Raw genomic sequence first — 13011 nt, forward strand, 5'->3', positions numbered from 1 at the left:
GGATGGGGCACCGTTAAGTAGACTGCCATAGTTTTGAGAGACCTGAGTTTCTCCTGGCGTATACAACTTTCAAATAACTTCCGGGAATTCGGCCAGGTAACACTTTCAGCGACCACCGATATTTCGGCGGGAGAACACCCCGCCTTTTCAAGGCAAACTGCAACGGACAGGCGGCGTACAGGCAAATTTAAAACCTCGGTTCTCGGACTGAAGCAGGAAAGATAACACACACACTGAACACTAGTGACACCAAAGGTGACCAGAGTCAGAGCTAACGATAGTGAGACTACGAATTCGCAGGTGACGTAGCATTGAGTCTGTCCCTCTGTTTTTTGACAAAGGAGAGAACCGGATTGCAAACAGAGTTTAAACGGAAACTTCCATCCCTGTTAACGGGGTTGCTCGCTAATTTAATCTCAACTGCCTCCTTAATAACACTGTCCCAACAGGTGGGCGTGCATGCCAATATCTCGGTCTTATTATATAACATGGGGTGACCAGTATCCAAGCACTGTTCGACAATAGCAGATCTTCTTGGCTGCTGTAATCGTGTGTGCCGTTTATGCTCAGTACATCGGTCCTCCACGGTCCTGATGGTTTGACCAATATATGCCATGCCGCAGCTACAAGGAATAGGATATACACCCGCCTTACGCAGACCAAGATCATCCTTAACGGAACTCAGAAGCGCTCTAATTTTAGATGGAGGTCGGAAAATACATTTCACATCGTACTTCCGTAAAATTAGAGCGCTTTTGAGTTGCGTTAAGGATGATCTTGGTCTGCGTAAGGCGGGTGTATATCCTATTCCTTGTAGCTGCGGCATGACATATATTGGTCAAACTATCAGGACCGTGGAGGACCGATGTACTGAGCATAAACGGCACACACGATTACAGCAGCCAAGAAGATCTGCTATTGCCGAACATTGCTTGGGTACTGGTCACCCCATGTTATTATATAACACCGAGATATTGGCATGCACGCCCACCTATTGGGACAGTGTTATTAAGGAGGCAGTTGAGATTAAATTAGCGAGCAACCCCGTTAACAGGGATGGAGGTTTCTGTTTAAACTCTGTTTGCAATCCGGTTCTCTCCTTTGTCAAAAAACAGAGGGACAGACTCAATGCTACGTCACCTGCGAATTCGTAGTCTCAGTATCGATAGCTCTGACTCTGGTCACCTTTGGTGTCACTAGTGTTCAGTGTGTGTGTTATCTTTCCTGCTTCAGTCCGAGAACCGAGGTTTTAAATTTGCCTGTACGCCGCCTGTCCGTTGCAGTTTGCCTTGAAAATGGCGGGATATTCTCCCGCCAAAATATCGGCGGTCGCTGAAAGTGTTACCTGGCTGAATTCCCGGAAGTTATTTGAATGCCGTAGTCGTGGCGGCATTGAGAGCAATCTGGTTGGAACGGCAAGTCACTGTCGCGTCCTGCTGTCTCTGGAGACGAACAATGAGCTGGTCTATGTTACGACCGGTGGTATAGAGCGCCCGATCAACGGCGTATTGCATCAGGTGGCAGTGTGGGAGGACTGACGTATCGTTAACATAAATGTTAAAGAGGATGGGAGACAACACAGTGCCCTGAGGGCTGCCCATCGACTTGTGACGTAAGCTGGAGCGTCTACCTTGCTGAGTAACAAGAAAGTCTGATCGTGGGGGAAATTATCCACGATATTCACGTAGATGTGGGTTTGGTCGTCTATGTCAGCATTTTGTGGCCGCATCTAGGTGCCGCGGCGCTAATATTTTCTTCTTGTAGAGGCCGCTACTGCCGTGGTGTCTCATACAGTTTTCAGTAATTCCTTCACGAAAGAAGACGAAGTAAATATACAAGAATTCGAAACCACAACAGCTGTTAGCATGAGTGACATAAAAGTAGATAAATGGTTCAAATGGCTCTGAGCACTATGGGACTTAACATCTGAGGTCATCAGTCCCCTAGAACTTAGAACTCCTTAACCCTAACTAACCTAAGGACATCACACACATCCATGCGCTAGGTAGGATTCGAACCTGTGACCGTAGCAGCAGCGCGGTTTCGGACTGAAGCGCCTAGAACCGCTCGGCCACAGTGGCCGGCACAAAGAATCTGTTTGGGGATTGTGAGTGAACATACTTTAAATTTATTTTATATTTTCAATACAAGAAAAAGAAAATGGCGCCCGTAATTATAGTTTGATCAAGGCCTGCGAGTTTGAACTACACAGACTGCGAACGTCAATTAAAAAAAACAAAATGGCGACGGTAATTATGGTTTGATCAAGGCCTGCGAGTTTGAACTACGCAGACTGCGAACTTCAATACAAAAAAACAAAATGGCGGCCCGTGTTTATGGTTTGATGAAGGGCCTGCGAGTTCGAAGTACGCAGACTGCGTGCAGTGCAGCCCCTCAGGAGTTACCTGCAACAAAAATGAATAACATCAAACGATACTACATTAAATTTATGGGAGCTTATATCAACCACAATGAAATAATCTCAAATTTAACGATATGGTGCTAACTTGAACTGTGTGTTCGATTTTTGGGGGTTTGTTTACCTTTTTATGGATTTACCAGAAATAGTTAATATTAACAAATTTCATATATTACAGGTACATATACATTTATACTCCGCAAGCCACTAAACGGTGTGTGACAGAGGGCACTTTACGTGCCACTGTCATTACCTCCCTTTCCTGTTCCAGTCGCGTATGCTTCGCGGGAAGAACGACTGCCGGAGAGCCTCCGTGCGCGCTCGAATCTCTCTAATTTTACATTCGTGATCTCCTCGGGAGGTATAAGTAGGGGGAAGCAATATTTTCGATACCTCATCCAGAAACGCACCCTCTCGAAACCTGGACAGCAAGCTACACCGCGATGCAGAGCGCCTCTCTTGCAGAGTCTGCCACTTGACTTTGCTAAACATCTCCGTTACGCTATCACGCTGACCAAATAACCCTGTGACGAAACGCGCTGCTCTTCTTTGGACCTTCTCTATCTCCTCTGTCAACCCGACCTGGTACGGATCCCACACTGATGAGCAATACTCGAGTATAGGTCGAACGAGTGTTTTGTAAGCCACCTCCTTTGTTGATAGACTATATTTTCTAAGCACTCTCCCAATGAATCTCAACCTGGCACCCGCCTTACCAACAATTAATTTTATATGATCATTCCACTTCAAATCGTTCCGCACGCATACTCCCAGATATTTTGCAAAAGTAACTGCTACCAGTGTTTGTTCCGCTATCATGTGATCATACAATAAAGGATCCTTCTTTATATGTATTCGCAATACATTACATTTGTCTATGTTAAGGGTCAGTTGCCACTCCCTGAACCAAGTGCCTATCCGCTGCAGATCTTCCTGCATTTCGCTGCAATTTTCTAATGCTGCAACTTCTCTGTATACTACAGCATCATCCGCGAAAAGCCGCACGGAACTTCCGACACTATGTACTAGGTCATTTATATATATTGTGAAAAGCAGTGGTCCCATAACACTCCCCTGTGAGCCGGCCGGTGTGGCCGTACGGTTCTAGGCGCTTCAGTCTGGAACTGCGTGACCGCCACGGTAGCAGGTTCGAATCCTGCCTCGCGCATGGATGTGTGCGATGTCCTTAGGTTAGTTACGTTTAAGTAGTTCTAAGTTCTAGGGAACTGATGAACTAAGATGTTAAGTCCCGTAGTGCTCCGAGCCATTTTGAACAAACATGTTCTAAAATTCTACAACAGATCGATGTCAAAGATATAGGTCTATAGTTTTGCGCATCTGCTCGACGACCCTTCTTGAAAATTGGAACTACCTGTGCTCTTTTCCAATCATTTGGAACCTTCCGTTCCTCTAGAGACTAGCGGTACACGGCTGTTAGAAGGGGGCAAGTTCTTTTGCGTACTCTGTGTAGAATCGAATTGGTATCCCGTCAGGTTCGGTGGGCTTTCCTCAAAATTACAGGTACAAGCTCGTGAGAAAAGTGCTTACTTTCCGGGGGTCAATGATAGAAGTTACTATGTTGAATGCTTTTATTTTATGATGCACGCAGTTTTGAAAAATCATTTCTCGAAAAAAACCTGTTTAAAGTATAGTTATTATCTGTTCAGTTTGCATGAAAGCTACATGTTTTTATATATTTTTGTTGTCTCTGAACACAGATCTCAAGTTAGATTTTCAAAATGCAAAATGTCTAATCCAATGTGGCAAACAAAAAATTGTTTTGACCAATGCTGTCTAAAATTTGACCAAAAAAAGATTTTCGTCACTTACGTTTAGCCTGTAATTCCAGGACAGTATCACGGTATAAGTGTATATGTGATTATGTGTGTGTCTGGGTGCACTTTATCACAGGATAATTATATATTTTATTTTTATAATTATATATTTTTATGATTTTGGTTGGGGTGGCTTTAAATACTGTGGGTTACCATGAGACTTTTAATTAACTTATACCGCGATAACACTCGTACGGACATCGGCTACCCCGAAGTACGTACGATATAATATTTTTCAAGCACAACGCGCGACTCACCGCCTTCTAATACATAGTTTGCGTGAGCGCTGCTATGTAGAAAAGAAAATATGCGTATTCTTACGCAAACTGTAATTATTAAAATGGTTCTCAGGGACTACTGGTTATTTATGTACCAAACTACACAAAGATTAACTGAGATATTGTTCATTATTTGCAAAGCAAAACTGGAGATAATCTCATGCGCCGTTAGGCGGCTAAATTGAAACATACTGAACTCATTCAGCGCTGTGGATATTAGTAACTGAAATTTATTACTACGCTTTTTAACTTTGAAATTAATGAAAGATCAAAATTGAGAAGTCTCTCGCATTTTACATTTAATAACAAGAATTGTCAGCGTAATGGCCGACTAAATCCTGTTAGGGGACTAGGGGAGATCAGCTCCTTGCACCACGAAGTTCTGTAAAAATCTTGTTAATTATAATTAATGGTTGCGATCATGAGAGGTGATAACTAAGTCAATAATACACACTTTCTAATAACAATTTCTATTATATTTTTCAAAAATACAGATAAAACTTACGTTGATTATCAGACAGCACTAAAATGGCGGCCTACCGCTAGACGAAACAAAGCAGGAGAGCTTGTTCAATCAAAGCATTGTCTCTGATCTTCATGGCGTATGTTACACAGAGATTATACCAAAAAAACTGTTTTTTGTTAAATACGTCGATATTTGTGTTTTGATAATAATAACTTACGTTCTTTACTATTTGTTATACTTCGCGCACACGTACAGTCTTGAAATAATTTATAATTCATACGTCTCATAACAAAAACTTGCTTTCCCTTTCTCCAAATGTTCATTTATGTAACGTACCGTCACAACAGTATATCAATCCTTCCTCTAACTCGAGTTGCTTCTTCTTGGCGAGAAAAGCCGATCTGACTGAGCTGAGTATGCCACGTTTGGTAGCCTGCACACGTTATTCGTCAGCTTTTCGGCAAATACGTTTGCACGCGTACTGCAATATATGTCATTCAAATTTTCTATCTGAGCCTTGAGTCTCCGGCTGAGAACGTCCCACGGCGGCCGTGGCACTGTTCGAACAATGGGCTGTAGAAACTTTTGTAACGCACCGATTAAAAAAAAAAAAAGGTTCGCCCTAACATTCTAGACACCTATACATTTCACAAAATGCAATAAATAAAATATGTAATTTTCGATCATTTTGAATGAGAAACTGGCGCTAAATGGAGCAGAGGCAGTTGGGGAATAAACAAAAGCGATTGTGACAAAGGGCACGCGGTTACGGCCCGCCGCCTGGGAACGAACATCTCGCGTCTATGGGCTGTATATGAGGATAAGAAAACGGACCAGCAAAATTTCAGACCGGTATCCCTAACATCACAATGAAATTTTCACTCTGCAGCGGAGTGTGCGCCGATGTAAAACTTCCTGGCAGATTAAAACTGTGTGTCGGACCGCTCTGCAAGTTTTTGCAGGAGAGCTTCTGTGAAGGTTGGAAGGAAGGAGACGAGGCACTGGGGGAACTAAAGCTGTGAGGACGGGTCGTGAGTCTTGCTTGGATAACTCAGATCGCAGAGCACTCGCCCTCGAAAGTCAAAGGTCCTGAGTTCGAGTCTCGACCGACACACAGTTTTAATCTGCCAGAGAATTTCAACCCTAACATCAGTTTACTGCAGAATCGCCCAACAGTTCGAATATAATAAAGAGACATAGAAGCTTATGCCCACGCATCAGCGCTAGTGTTACGTCTTCTGCACCACTTGTTAGCAGCAGACACAGTGGCTGCGCCAGAGACTGAGACGGCGTGGGGTTTTACAGTTATTGATTGAATTTTCTTTACAATTTCTCCCTCGTCGTCGCTGCCCAGCCCACCGGACCCCTCCTCCTGGCTGCTGCTGTGTAGATTTTCTGATCGCACTCGGGAGCCCCAGGCCACCAGTGCTCCGCTGAAGCCAGGATGCCCTGTGGTTGAGATGAACTCGTCGCCGCTCGGCGCCCCCAGTACGGCCACACCCACGGAGCTGCGTCGCCGTCAGGTCAGCTGCTGACGCCTGCTGCACCGGTGGCTGGGAAGCCGTCAGTCGCGATGTCCGCGACGCCCCGTCACGGGCGGACCACGCACCGTGGGGCGGGGTTGCCGTGAAGTCCGGGCGTCAGTCCCCGGCGGCGCCTGTGACCGAGATCGTGCTGCGGCCGGTCCTGCTCGAAGTTCTCGCTGTAGTCAGTCAGCCATGGTGCCAATCGAACTCGGGCCGACCTCCAGAGCTGAAGTTGACATCTGGCGGCGAACGGATGACTCTTGAGAGCTGGAACACACTTCCGGGATCGTCACTTACGAAGATTGAACATTCGGACACGGACCACGTCCGTCCTCAGATCGGAACTGCTCCCTAATGGCTTCTGTCTGTTGCTGCCTGCGCTCCACTATTTATATCCGGCAGGAGGACGTTTCTTACCCTCGGTGGCAGCTTCTTGTTATTAAATGATGACTAACTGAAAGCCTCAGCTGCCGACAGGTGTTGTTGATATACCTCGATGTGGACAGCTGAAAATGTGTGCCCCGACCGGGACTCGAACCCGGGATCTCCTGCTTACATGGCAGACGCTCTATCCATCTGAGCCACCGAGGACACAGATGAATAGCGCGACTGCAGGGACTTATCCCGTGCACGCTTCCCGTGAGACTCACATTCCCAACTGTCCACAATTCTGCGTATGTAATGTACCTTAGAGACATTTACCCATTCACTGTTCCTTCGAGAACAGTTACCGTCTTCATATATATAGTTAAAGGTGTTGTGACTTGGCGAGACAGCCAAGCCACTACGAGATAGCCGAAAGGCACGCGTTTAAGCTCACGCAGGCTGGCGTGAGGTCTGGAACAGGTCAAGGTCTTATAGTAGCAAAAATAGTACGTAGCTTCTGGAATACTTAACTTTAATCCGTAATTGGTGAACATCGGTCTGACGGTACATGCATCACAAGATAAATAGCAATTGATAATGGCGCCTTGCTAGGTCGTAGCAATTGACGTAGCTGAAGGCTATGCTAACTATTGTCTCGGCAAATGAGAGCGTAATTTGTCAGTGATCCATCGCTAGCAAAGTCGGCTGTACAACTGGGGCGAGTGCTAGGAAGTCTCTCTAGACCTGCCGTGTGGCGGCGCTCGGTCTGCAATCACTGATAGTGGCGACACGCGGGTCCGACGTATACTAACGGACCGCGGCCGATTTAAAGGCTACCACCTAGCAAGTGTGGCGTCTGGCGGTGACACCACAAAAGGCTACCCAGCCATTGACCTTCGTCTGTGCGAATGCGCACAGGTTGCCCAAACTCTTACGGGAATCGCCAAAGCGTGCGCGAGTAATGAGTGAATGGGTAAATGTCTGTAAGGTACATTACATAGGTAGAATTGTGGACAGTTGGGAATGTGAGTCTCACGGGAAGCGTGCAAGGGATAAGTCCCTGCAGTCGCGCTATTCATCTGTGTCCTCGGTGGCTCAGGTGGATAGAGCGTCTGCCATGTAAGCAGGAGATCCCGGGTTCGAGTCCACATCGAGGTATATCAACAACACCTGTCGGCAGCTGAGGGTTTCAGTTGGTCATCATTTATTCCAGGGAAAAGCTGCACGGTCTTCAACAGTATTCTGTTCCTTCGAGAACAGTTAGTGTCTTCATATATTTTTGTTATTACTCCCGCAGTATATTGCAGCGTAACTTAGCGTGCTGGCCTCACTTCTCCTAACTCAGCACTCCCCAGGCTTCGCTCGGCGCTCGGTCTGTGTGTGTCCTTGCATCAGACTGCTGCTGTCAGCAAGGCTATCTGTGCTTGTCTACTTCTCAACTCCTCAGTCGCCGGTGTGCCTCTGTTTTGCCATTCTCCACTGAGTGAAGCATCGCTTACTGCATGGGGCCGCAACACTATTTTAGAAAGCATTGGTAGTGCGAAACTTGCTGTTTACTCACACGATATCCCGCGAACCATGGATAAAAGGCAACAGGCCGAATCCATATTCCTATACACCCGGAAAGCGTTTGACACGGTCCCCACTGCAGATTCTTAACGAAGGTAGGAGCATATGGAATGGGTTCCTAGATTTGTGAGAAGCTCGAGGAATTCTTAAGTAATGTAATCTAGTACATAGTTCTCGATGGAGAGTGTTCATTGGAGACAAGGATATTGTCAGGAGTGCTCTTGGGAACTGTAACAGGACCGCTAGTATTATCTACCTACAAAAATGATATGACGGATAGGGTGAGCAGCAATCTGCAGCTGTTTTGTGATGAGGATATGGTGTACAGTAACCTGCTGTCGTTGAATGAGTGTTGGAGGATACAAGATGAGTTGGTGCGATGAATGGCAGCAGGCTCTAAATCTATAAAAAGTTAAGTTAATGCGGATGAGTAAGGAAAACAAACTTGTAATCACCGAATACTGCATTAGTAGTGCCCTCCTTGACACAGTCACGTTGTTTGAACATCTGGACATAACATTGCAAAGCAGTGAGAAATAGAACGAGCATGCAGGAATTGTGGTAGAGGAGGCGAATGGTCGACTTCTGTTTAAAGGGATAGTTTTGGGAAAGTATGGTTCGTCGTGTAAGGTTTGGAGGTCAGAACATCACCTGTGTAAGTTGTAAACAATTTTGGTTTAATGTAGCAATCTTATCACAGAAATACAAGCATTTACACAGCCCTAGCGGCGGCTGAGCGAAACTCGTTCAAGGTCACCCGCCAATATGGCGGCGCACACAGCCATGATAGACTACCCACCCACCTCCCCAGGGGTCGGAACCCCTGCAACCCACAGATAAATCATAATTAATAAATAATTAATTTATAGATCTAAAAGATAAGTTTAAAATTAAACCAGAAGTAGACTTAAAAAAAAATCTCACGAGATAGATAAATAGCAACTTTATACTGAACAATAAAATTAAAAATAAGACTTAAAGGATCAAAAGCTAAGTGATAAACAATCAGAGAATGAACAGAAAGCATCAAAAAGAGGGCCAGAGAGCATCCCAGAGTACCCCAGAGAACTAAAAAACCAAAAATAATCGCTTCTCGGCTTTTGGCAAGATCAATGTGTAGTAGTATTTAATAGATAAGAAAATGTTACGACAGTTGTCAAACGAACGCATCACGTCCTCAGAAAGTGAAATAATCCTAAACACAACAATGGTAAATTTTAATTAGAAGTTCCTTTACAAAATCATTCTTACTACTACGTCATGATGTTGGCCAGTACTACGATAAATCATCCAATTCCGGTTCAAAGTTCGGTACTACTTTTAGGATGACAATCAAGTCTGCAGAGGATGGTTAGTTTTGTGACAAGTTGAGCAAAAGATTACCTGAGGTCGCTCGAGTTTGCAATGGACGCAAGCTGGCGAACCATCAAAGTTTACGCCTCTGCTCGCGGTATTTACCTTATCTGCTATGGGATGTCATCTGCATGGCTGCTCTCGTCCACTGAAATTCCTGTAATGAGTAATTAGGCCTTTGCTCATCTTTTCAGCAGAAACTTTCCCTATGTTTCTCGTGATACGACAAAGATGTACTCATCCCTAGTCTTGGAATATGGCGATATGCATGCGCATGGCTGGAGCAGTGTGCATATTGAAATGCCCTCTCAGTCCTCGCAAGGACAGTTAACTAACTGGCTGGTTTATTTCTCCACAGTTGGAGCTCAATGACGGTACAGCTAATATCTAGCTGAATGTCAGCTGCAATGAATGCAGTGTGCGCACAAATTTCTCCTCTGCATCGTACACAGCTTCATGCGTCCCGCTCTGCACTTGACGCCAGTTCAGAGAAGAGTACCCGAAAATTTCGCTCTTGTCTTTCTGGTAGCCGAACTGCTTCCCCACCTTGGTCCTTTCGTTCTCCATGTGACGGCTTTTTCCGACCAATAGGTGCGTTCCTCTTATTTTGTGGAAACACTCTCTGGCAATCGCAAGGGCCCTACCATTGAACTGCGTCGAAATCTCACAAGGGAACCTCCCCATCGCACCCCCCTCAGATTTAGTTATAAGTTGGCACAGTGGATAGGCCTTGATAAACTGAACACAGATCAATTGAGAAAACAGGAAGAAGTTGTGTGGAACTGTGAAAAAATAAGCAAAACATACAAACTGAGTAGTCCATGGGCTACATAAGCAACATCATGGAAGAAGCGTGCTTAGAAGCGCCGTGGTCCCGAGCAGCTGCTGCACGAGAGATCCTTGGTTCAAATCTTCCCTCGACTGAAAATTTTACTTTCTTTATTTTTGCATAGTTATTATCTGTCCATTCGTTCATTGACATCTCTGTTCACTGTAATAAGTTTAGTGTCTGTGTTTTGCGACCGCACTGCAAAACCGTGGGATTAGTAGACGAAAGGACGTGCCTCTCCAATGGGAACAGAAAACATTTTGATCGTAAGGTCATAGGTCAACCGATTCCTCCACAGGAAAACACATCTGATATATTCTATACGACACTGGTGACGGCATGTGCGTCACATGACAGAAATATGTTGTCGACCCACCTAACTTGTACACTTGGCGAATGGGTAAAAAGATTCTTCTACCTTGCCCGATTTAGGTTTTCTTGTGGATGTGATAATCACTCCCAAATAAGTGATGAAAACATAAGGGTTTGTCACATAAACTGAAAATAAAAAATTAAAATTTACACTCGATGGAAGATTTGAACCTAGGACCTTTCGTTCCGCAGCTGCTCACGTTACCACGAGACCACGGCGCTCCTGCGTTCCTATTCTCCTTATTGTTGCTTATCTTCCCTTGAACTACTCAGTTTGTATATTTTGCTTATTTTTTCACAATTCTACACAACTTCTTCCTGTTTTCTCAATTGATCTGTGTTCAGTTTTTCAAGGCCTATCCACTGTGCCAACTTATAACTAAATCTGAGGGGGGTGCGATGGGGAGGTTCCCTTGTCAGCACTTTACTCCTTCCCAGTTCGTTGCCGCCAGTCGGACGTTTTGTGCCCGCTCCAGAAGCCTAAAAGTTACATGCGTACATCACATGTGTACCATTCGTTATTCACGTGATCGTCTGCATCACTGGTTTTGTTCGTATCCATTTGGAATTCCGAAACGCAGTCTTCTAAAGCTTCTTTCTGTCCTGTTTCAGGTGGCACGTTACTTGCTCTCCAGTATGCGTCACCTGTCCAGTCGCTGACTCCCACCGTGGAACGCCCCCTATGAGGTTTTCGTGGTGCTTCCCGTGGTGCGGCCTGTGCTTCTGCCTGCGCTGGTTTCCACACAAAACGTTTCCTCTCGCTGCCTGTTTCACCCTCTGCTCATGCATTGTATAGGAGCAGTGTGTTAATACTGTCGACTGCGGGCAGCCACAGCTTGCGCTGTATGCGCCCGCGCATTGTCTTGCCAAATGCTGGGTGGGTTGCGCAGAAAGTGTCGCCACTCCTTCGCAAAGCTGGTCGCAGGTGATGCTCCAAAAACTAACAGCAATACTGCGCATTAACTGTCTGCCGTGGAGGAACGTAATGCGTTAGGATAACACCGTCACAGTCGTACACGAGGATCACCATAACTTTTACCATACTGGGGCTGTGGCTGCTCTGTTCGGTCGATGGCACTTCGATGTACCGTACCATCCACCATACTTCCCGGACTTAAGTCCTTGAGACTTTGATTTGATTCCGAAGATGAAGGAACCACTTCGCGGCATTCGCTTCAGTGCTGTTACACAGATTCGGCAGGCAGTAGACCGCTCCATTCGCACCATCAACAGAACAGGCTCTGCTAACGGTATACTACGCCTTCCACATCGCTGGCAACGGGTTGTACCCAACGCTGGTGACTACTCTGAAGGACAGTAACAGGTACAAACATGTAACTCCTTTGTATCCATTGTAAATAAGTAGTTGCCACTGTTTAAGTTCCAACCCTCTTATATAAGAGACATGAGTTCCTTCGCTTTTAGTTCAAAAATGGTTCAAATGGCTCTGAGCACTATGGGACTTAACTTCTGAGGTCATCAGTCCCCTAGAACTTAGAACTACTTATACCTAAATAACCTAAGGACATCACACACATCCATGGCCGAGGCAGGATTCGAACCTGCGACCGTAGCGGTCGCGCCGTCCCAGACTGTAGAGCCTACAACCGCTCGGCCGCCTTTAGTTAAAAACAGTTGTAATAAAATGTAAAAATCAGAAATACAATAAGATTATATTTAAAAATATTTTTAAAAAACCTCGATGCAGAACACAGAGTTTAAAAAGAAGCACTTCATTGGTACTACAGCTGAAAGGACCTGCTCTGGAGTAGGTAGTCTGTTCTTGAAGGCGAAAGGTTGTTCGTTGAGATTAGTAGAAGGGGAGGGGATGGTATTTGGACGGAGGACTGCTGCGGATGTGTCGCTGGGGAGTTGTAGACACTTGTGAGAAGCGACACTTGTGAGAAACCGGAATGTGGCGACACTTGTGAGAAATCCTAGATACTGAGGGACCGGCACAGGGTGTGTCGCAAATGCTGCGCCACTACCTGCTCGGCC

The 13011-nt window shown here is 45.5% G+C and overlaps 1 non-coding gene across 1 annotated transcript; it reads right to left on the reverse strand.

Moving 5' to 3' along the window:
- Positions 1 to 7041: 7041 nt before the first annotated feature.
- On the reverse strand, positions 7042 to 7115 carry Trnat-ugu. The gene has a single exon. It is a non-coding gene; the product is annotated as a tRNA-Thr (tRNA).
- Between the last annotated feature and the right edge of the window lie 5896 nt (positions 7116 to 13011).

Source organism: Schistocerca piceifrons, chromosome 10, assembly GCF_021461385.2.
Source record: "Schistocerca piceifrons isolate TAMUIC-IGC-003096 chromosome 10, iqSchPice1.1, whole genome shotgun sequence".
In the NCBI taxonomy this organism is placed as follows: Eukaryota; Metazoa; Arthropoda; class Insecta; order Orthoptera; family Acrididae; genus Schistocerca; species Schistocerca piceifrons.